Genomic DNA, 8,535 nt, shown 5'->3' with positions numbered 1-8,535 from the left:
CCTACGCATAAAAGTTATGCGTAGGTATTAAACTTTGTAAAAAATTTATAACGAATGGGCGAGAATGTTACTACGCAATGATTTTAAATGCATATTCCACCCCGGTTTAAGCAGATTTTGACCTTAACCGCCATTTCACGCTTGCTTACAGTTTAATTCGTGTTTATCACCATCTCTCTCCTTCCTAAGGTCTTTCGTTCTTTGTTCGAGTGAAAAGACTTTTACTTTCCCGTCTGTTATGTGTATTTATTAATCGTTTGATGATTTCGAATTGATTATTGACATTATTAATTGTAATTTATATTTCTGTACTTTATTCAACGATTTACATAATTAATTAATTAATTAATTGTAAATTAAATTCTAATTTTAATCGAATGTGTTTTATTTTACCAATTAGATCTAACGTTGCTGGATTAAAATCGCTATTGAGCACTCGATGTTGCGGTAGTGAAACAAATTTCCAAATTGTCCAGCATAGTGCCGTAATACGATACTTTCAAAATTGAAAAGAACTGTGAAGTAGCCTAATTACTTAAAATATAAATTACGTAAACTACTTTTTACGTTATACTATTCAATTAAACCCAGAAGCAACACAGTCGCAGAAGAATTCAAATCAATTTAGGATTTCTACAAGATATTCTGTGGCAAAGCTTGGTGTTGGATCAATTCGAGAATTTCTAAATTTATCATTTCCGTATGAAATTTAATTGATGAATAATATAAATGTAATTACCAAGAAACGTCGTAACAATTGAATTGTTACTGTAAACTATTTTATTTCTGTAATAAAGTCCCTGGTTTGAATTGGCATAGAGTTATTTCAAAATCACTAGAAATTGCCACCTTTTAAATTGTGCCCAACTGGGTTTAATCGTCTAAATTTAACTCGTTGAATTAACCGTTGATTTTTAAGAGAAACCCTCGAATTGCGTGGCACGGCATTTGCCAATGCAAGCGAATCATTTACTTTTACGTTCGAGTCAATGGATACGTTTTGCTTTGCTAACCAGAAACGGGAATATATGAGCACGTTTGTTTGTTTAGTTATGGCAACGCAACACTTGGGCGATCTGCGCAGGGGGTGTCTTCCGGGAAGTCTTTTTAAGAATGGTCCCTATTTAGGCGTTACAGGCGTGGAGCAAACTCTGAAAATTTCACGTGGCCAGCCCGTCCGAGCGAAGCGCGAACCCACCATCGAACTCCAGTGTTGAGGGAACGAAAACTGCTTGATTACTGACGAGCCTAAATGAGTATGTATTTCAAATAGGACTAATCTTAGACAATGCAATTATTGTTTTTATATGAATGATTCTGCTTGGCGTTAGAGTAGCCACTTGTGGGTACTAAAGGGGGCGATGTGGCGTTAGACATGCTAGGAGGACCCCTGTGTACACAGCACAGAGGGTGTTACTAACCAAGAGGGCGGTAATTCAAAAAACAGTTGGAAAAGCACTGGTTTAGGCGGCGAAAGTTCGAATGTCGAGTTACGAAAGACATTTGCTAGCCGCTTCGAGGGGTGGGAAATCTATTCGATATTCTTGCATTCGAATATTTACGATCTAAGACACTAATAAAAATCGATATAGGGATTTGTCTTTTTTGTAATAGTTAGTAGGGGTAATTTTTTGAACTCTTGCTTTTTTCTATAAATAATTTATAAACAATTACATTTAAGCCACCACAAAGCTGTAAAGATCACAAATGACGTCATAAATTTCGGAATACCGAATATCTTCCTGTTATCTTACGAGTTATACCTTACGAGCATTCCGTTCTAAACATTACTGTATAAATTTTTACAGAGAAATCATTCGGACTATCTAAAGATTTAACTTCTTTTCATTTTTAACTAATGGTAATTACGAACAAAGAATTCGTAATTTGTAATTATGACCAGAAAATACCACTAAACGAGTCCGGCTATTAGCGCTATTTTACGCAGCGGCATATTTTAGAACTAATACTCGCTCGGGGTCTAGACCAATGGCGTAGCGTAGATGTCAGCCGCCCCCTTATTTATGTATCTCAAGTTAAAAGACCAAAATATACAGTAATTCTAAAGAACTTTTCGGCAAGAACAATCATCATTATTGTGTATTGTACAGGTTACAAATAAAAAAGTCATGTATATATGTTTTACAATATAATAATCACATTTATTACAAAAATTTTTACAAGATATTATTATTATTTATTGTGAAATTTTGTCGTCCCCTAAAAGTGCCGCCCAGGGAGGGCTGCCTCTGCCGGCGCTACGCTACGCCACTGGTCTAGACGCTTCTGTATTTTCATTGGCTGAACTAAAAATTCGCGACAACTTCATAAATGTTCAGCTGATTTTGTATTAAATTAACAAATCGGTTCATAGTTTCTAATTTCAAAATAGAAAATTCGATTGCTCGTAATGTATATATACATTAAGGATCTATCTAATAGGAAATACAGTTGTTACTCACCTTTTTCTAATTGCAAGTTTCAAACGGCACCAGACATGTCGCATCAAAATTTACGCGACTTGCTGTAAATCGTTTAATCGCTAATTAACGGAAAACAATGCAACGGATATTATTCGAATTTTGTATTGACGTAGACGAGCAGTAAACGAACCTACTCGTAGATGACATAAACATTCATTTTTGATTATATAGGCGATATTTGCACTGTAACAACATGCCCCTTGTGACAACAATCCCCGGTCTCCCCTACATCACAACTCTTGTTTTATGCACTGATAAAAATTTAAATTATTAAAAAAGTGCTAAAAATTTATATTGTTAAAAATTTTGCTACAAAAAATCCTGGTTAGTAATTTTTTGTAATAAATTTTTATAGGAAAGATAGTATTTGTTTTGAGTTTTAAGACACGAATTTAAGTTCTTTTGTCGGATACAATTTTCGACGCCACCTTAAATTAATACTTACACATAATAAAAGTATCGAAGTGTATCGAACTGCCAACATTTCGATACTTATATCGAGCGAAATATAATCCTGTTTAAGAGCTAATCAACGATAGCTAAAGTTTTCTAACTTACATTTTTAATATTACTTCCGTAGGATTAGTGTTGTTTTCAATCGAACTTCAAATATAAAAGGAAATTGTCAAATTGATTCGCCGTCCGTGACTTTCTTTCTCTAACATTTACTCACAAGGATTTTAGAACATATGAAAACACACGATTGTTTTGCAGCGTATATTCTAAGCAAAATTCACCACTATCCGAAAAGAATTATATATATATAACACTCAATAATCCCATAATTTACAATGTATAGTATAAACCCCATAACTCGGAGGACAGCAGATCGACTCATTGCTGCGATGATATTAAAATTAAATAAGATGCATAATTATTTTTTTTAAAGATTTAAATAGAAAATTAAAATAGCAAATTTTTATTGTCAACGAATAAATAAAAAATATATTTTTGCCTAAACCATGGTATTCTGAATAATAGCACTAAAAAAGAGATATTTCTTCCGAAAAAAATAGAGATTTCTGCAATAATTAATGAAACCATAATGACGGTAAGTAATTGTTCAGAAAAAAGATTTGAACAAAATGCTAATATTGTAGATATTTTACGGCCTTTCATAAAATTTGACAAAGATGTAAATTTAGAAGATGTCCACAAACACATTGCTTCTGATTTAGGTTTATCAGACCTTGATCTAGAATATTCAGAAATGACAGAAAATAGTTCGTAAAATTTTGAAAACAAATCCTTACAAGAAATTTTTTAACGTACTGTATTTGATAAATGTAAAAAGTTGTCCTACTCTATCGATTGTATTTGCAAGAATGCTGCTAAACCTCACTGTGCGAACGTTGAAAGGTTAATTAGTTGTAACATTATTTTAAAAACGTCAGACAGATCGTTATTACAAGTATTGACAGAATTCCTATCTATATATATAATCGAGACGAGTTGATAATAATAATGATGATAATAATAATAATAATCAGTGCAGAGCCCAAAGGGCAAGGAGTTGAAAGTTGAAATTTGGTACACAGTTAGGGTACGTCACGAGGACGCACACTAAGAAGGGATTTTTCGAAATTCCTCCCCACGGGGGAGAGGGACAGGATTAAGTCTTAACACTTCCATTGTTGATGGAAGTGTTAAGTAACAATGGAAGTGTTAAAAGAAAGCAACGTGCAAGACGCAGATGCGATTTTTTCGTTTTTGCAGGAAATCGAACATATTTTTAGACCATCTAACAATTCTCTAATTAGTCTAGAAACAGGGGGACCCAATTCTTGCATTCTGTAAAACGGGTAAGGTTGACTGTAACGTAATAATCTTAATCTTCACTACCGTTACTTTTGCCCGAGTAACGCCGGGCCTACCTGCTAGTACATATATTTATTATAATATTCCTTTGTTGGATAAATGGGATTCAAGACCTGCTATATCAAGTTGGATCATGGCAAAAGATCGTAGAGATAACAGTTGCCCAAAGGCTAAGAAACAAAACTGGTACAAAGGTATATTCGATTTTTCTGATATAGAATCGACCGAACAAAAGGAAAAATATAGTCAATGTGAACCAAAGAAGAAAAAACAACGCTGCTTTTGAATTTAATTTAAAAATGCATGCCAGAAATAATAAAACAAATAATTTTAATGCCATTTTGTTTCAATAAACCTGTATTGTTTTCATATTGGAATATAAAGGAGTTAATGAGAATGCAATGAGTTTTTCGTCAACAATTTAAAAAGTTTTTAAATTAAGTTTAGCTAATTGATTTTACTACTACCGAAATTCAGATTCATCACTGCCTGTTTCGGCTTTATCACTACCTTTTTCGTCACAATTACCACTTAGAGTATACTATGTTTTTTTTTTATTCTACGAAAAGAATATTTATATGCTGTATACAATGTTACAGATATTAAAAATCCTCTTTTTAACTATGTTCAATCAAACTGTAAGAAAGCAGATTCCATATAAATGTAATTTTTTGCAGATGCAAAAATTTACGTAAGATTAATTAAATGTTTTATTATTTTACAAAGATATTAACGAACATATCGGATATTTAACTCCCATTGACGTACATAGACGTCCAAACCCGAGATAACTCGGGCAAAATTCCATAGCGTTACAAAAAAACGGTACTTTGGGACCCGAAAAAATTTTTTTGATCTTTGGAATGTTTTCTGTCTCCAAATTTTTTGAAAAATTTTTACCCGCGCGAAAAAATTTTATTGCGATTTTAATTAACCTTTAATGATTTGCGATTAACGCTTAATTGTTTTTTTATGGGATTTTTTTATGGAACTTCATTCATCCTTCTAAACTTCTAGTGCGTTGATTTTACTTCGGAAAAGTTATTTAAAGCTATTTTCTGATGTCAAAAACAACATCCAATAGTTTTTTAATTTTTTTAATTAATAGATTTTTTTATAATTACGTTTAATTAGGTCGGGGGTCGGGAATTTCAATTAAAATCGTAATTAAAAAAAAAGTTTCGAAATATACCGCCATCTAGTATTCACTCTACTTTTTACCCTTCTCCTCCCGAGAATTTCATGAGAATGTCCCGCGAAACACGACACCAGCTGTTCTCAAGGTCATCCAGCTGTGTAAACAATGACTCATTGGTGTCAAGTTTCGCGCTAAGGCGAGAAAAAGGAAATTGTACTTTGAAGCTTTTTCTTCAAAATTAACACATTTCTTTCGTTTTTTTAGTTTTGATTATTTTTAATTATAATTTAATTATTAATTATGATTTTTTTTAAAATTAGCAGGGTCGGAAAGGAGTTAAATACAAAAAAAATGCATGGAAGAATGGGGGCACTATTTGAAGTAGGCAATATAGGCTCATTCGTTGACAAAGCGTTAGGTACCGAGGAGTAAAACGTGCCAACGTAACGAGTGAGTGCAATATTATACGAAAATGGTAATTTCCGGTAAAAGCAACAGTACAATTTAAAGCAACAGTACAATTTCTACGAAGTACTAAAGGTATTTCGTAGAACTTCCGCTTGTCTGGACGTAGACCACGCAAGCTAGGCCAGACGTATCTGAGGACAGACCATCCGCCGAAAAATTCCCAGAAAGTTGCTGACCCAGGATAGGACAACACCTTAACCGAGTCGGCCATCCGATCGTTAATAATTGCTTGATGACTATTTAATCATCATTTACAGTAATTAAGAATTTTTTAATGTAATTGGAAAATTAATTTTATTAATTAATTATAAACTACCGCTATGACAAAAATATCGACACACGATCGGATTGAAAATATCGATTACAAAATATTCAAAGTAATTTTATAATTAATGAAAGTTTTATTGGAAATACTTTAAACATAGTGACTTATTTTATTCTTCCCCTTTATTTTGTCTTTACTTTTGTTTTCTCTTTTTCTTCTCTCAGCATGCATTTCTACCATTAAAAAAGTTATAATTACAGTTTCAAATTAATTATCTAAATTTCGAAATTTTTAAATTTAATTTATTATTTTAATTTTGAATATATGTGATATAGATCAGTCATCTAAGACATCTGTTTAAAATCATATAAATTGTAGTGTATAAAATTTTATTGTATGATTATTCTAATAATCGTGTCGTGTGTTCACTGTTCCAAATAATACAATTAGTGATGGGACGATACCAAAATTTCTCTCGATTCTGGTTCCGATTTTTAAAATAATTTCTAAAGTTTATTTTTGTTCAAAAAAATTAACGATTTACATGACGAGCACGGTACATTCATTAATTAATAAATATCAGTTTAAGAATGGAAAACGATTGGGAAATCCAGAATCGATCTTTCGAAAGAAACCCGAAAATTCTCCATTTATATGTAGATACTCGTGATTTTTGTATATACTATAAAACAAATTTGTAATCTTATTTCGGATAAAGTTAATATTGCAACACTACCCTCAAAGAAATTACAGCTAATTCCGTTTTACTCAAAGAACTATCCCATTGCATCACTCAGGGTCGCCATCTTTGAAAATTGCTTGGTTAGCCTACGCCAGGGGTGGCGAACCTATGGCACGCGTGCCCAAAGTGGCACGTCGGAGAAATCATCTGGCACGTAATGTATCATATGATTCCTGTCTTTTTCAATCATCCTTTCTGTTTATCACCTGACCATCATTTTTTCAATCAGATTTTTTACATTTATTCGAATTAAAGCGTATTCTTTTAATTTCTTTAAATATCATTATTCGAAGGCTAAGACTTTGGCACGCGTTAACATCTTTAAAGCTCAGTATGCTTACAATATGGCACGCAGACTCCAAAAGGTTCGCCATTCCTGGCCTACGTGATGATCGGGGGAGGAGAAAGGTAAATAAGGAAATGCGCTTTTTTTCGTGCTTCTCGCAATCGATACATCCCGTAAATGTTTTAATTCTATCGCATTTAACATTGAACGAGGTTCTGCAAATGATGCAACGTATGCTTAACAAATATATCATCATCACGAGTTAACCAATTTTTGGCTTCATTCACTTGAGCCGTGAATGTCTAGATCAGGGGTGGCCAACACGTAGACTGCGGTCGACCGCAAAGGTTTTGAAAGTAGCCCGCGAAGGTAAAGTTGAACAATTTGCTTTCACTTAAATTAATGTTTAAAAATCTTAATTCGATAATTTATTCTTACAATAATAGACTATCTGTGCAATGTGTTTTATTTTATTATGTTACCTCCTAAGCCATGGAGGGCTTTGTCTGTTTTCCCCCAAAGGGACTGTTCATACGCGTTTTGTGTGTTGAGCACCAAGGCAAGTTAGCCGTTATGGGACTCCTAATGCCTCAAGTTATAGAGGCAGTCATTCTGTACACAAATATATGTTTGTAATTTGTATTCATTGATGTTATACAATTGGCTCTCGGGTGGCACATTGTAGTCTCATATTTCACACATTCCTGTCATTCTTTTCTTTTCTTCATTCTTCTAACTTCTATAACTCTTCATGTTTCTCTTTCCAAGACTACACTTATTGGTGGAGGCCTTCTAATCCTTTGGTAAATGTAAATGTAAATGTCTGTGCAACGTACCCATACTGTTTGTATTTATCCCGATGAACAATGCAAACGAATGTTAACCTTTAAATTAATTGTAGTCGCAATGCATGCGCATATAAATGGCAATCGCCAAATTTTGAAAAACTTGCTGCACTTATGCAATGTCAGATTTCGTCCAATTAAACATTTTTATTCATTTGCTTATTCACAGTGTATTTATTTTAAGTTAATAAGTATTTCATCTCAAAATATTAAAAAATTATAATTAACATTTTCTTTATTTGCTAAAATTTTTTTCTGTAATTATTTCTTTACATTGTAATTTTTTAAATTTAACAAATATTATTGTGCTTCATAAAATAAAAAAATATAATTATTTGTCTTCTTTATTTGCCATAATAGTTTTAGTTGAAATTCTTAATTATTTATTGAAATATACATGAACAATTTGAAAAATCCTAAAATTGTTTGCCCATATTCATAGTCGCCCGCAGACTATATTTTACCGAAAAAGTAGCTCCTAAGGGTTAAA

General features: G+C 32.6%; 1 long non-coding RNA gene across 1 annotated transcript; it reads right to left on the bottom strand.

The window, feature by feature from the left end:
* Positions 1 to 7,507: 7,507 nt before the first annotated feature.
* LOC136971627 (uncharacterized) lies at positions 7,508 to 8,535 on the bottom strand. Its single transcript, XR_010880195.1, has 3 exons — positions 8,443 to 8,535; positions 8,037 to 8,084; positions 7,508 to 7,651 (listed from the first exon to the last, which is right to left on the bottom strand). It is a non-coding gene; the product is annotated as an uncharacterized lncRNA (long non-coding RNA).

The sequence above is a fragment of the Centruroides vittatus genome, unplaced genomic scaffold, assembly GCF_030686945.1.
Source record: "Centruroides vittatus isolate TY-2023 unplaced genomic scaffold, ASM3068694v2 contig_2647, whole genome shotgun sequence".
NCBI lineage: Eukaryota > Metazoa > Arthropoda > Arachnida > Scorpiones > Buthidae > Centruroides > Centruroides vittatus.
The sequence above is the reverse complement of the archived record's forward strand: the minus strand, read 5'-3'. Positions and strand labels throughout refer to the sequence as shown.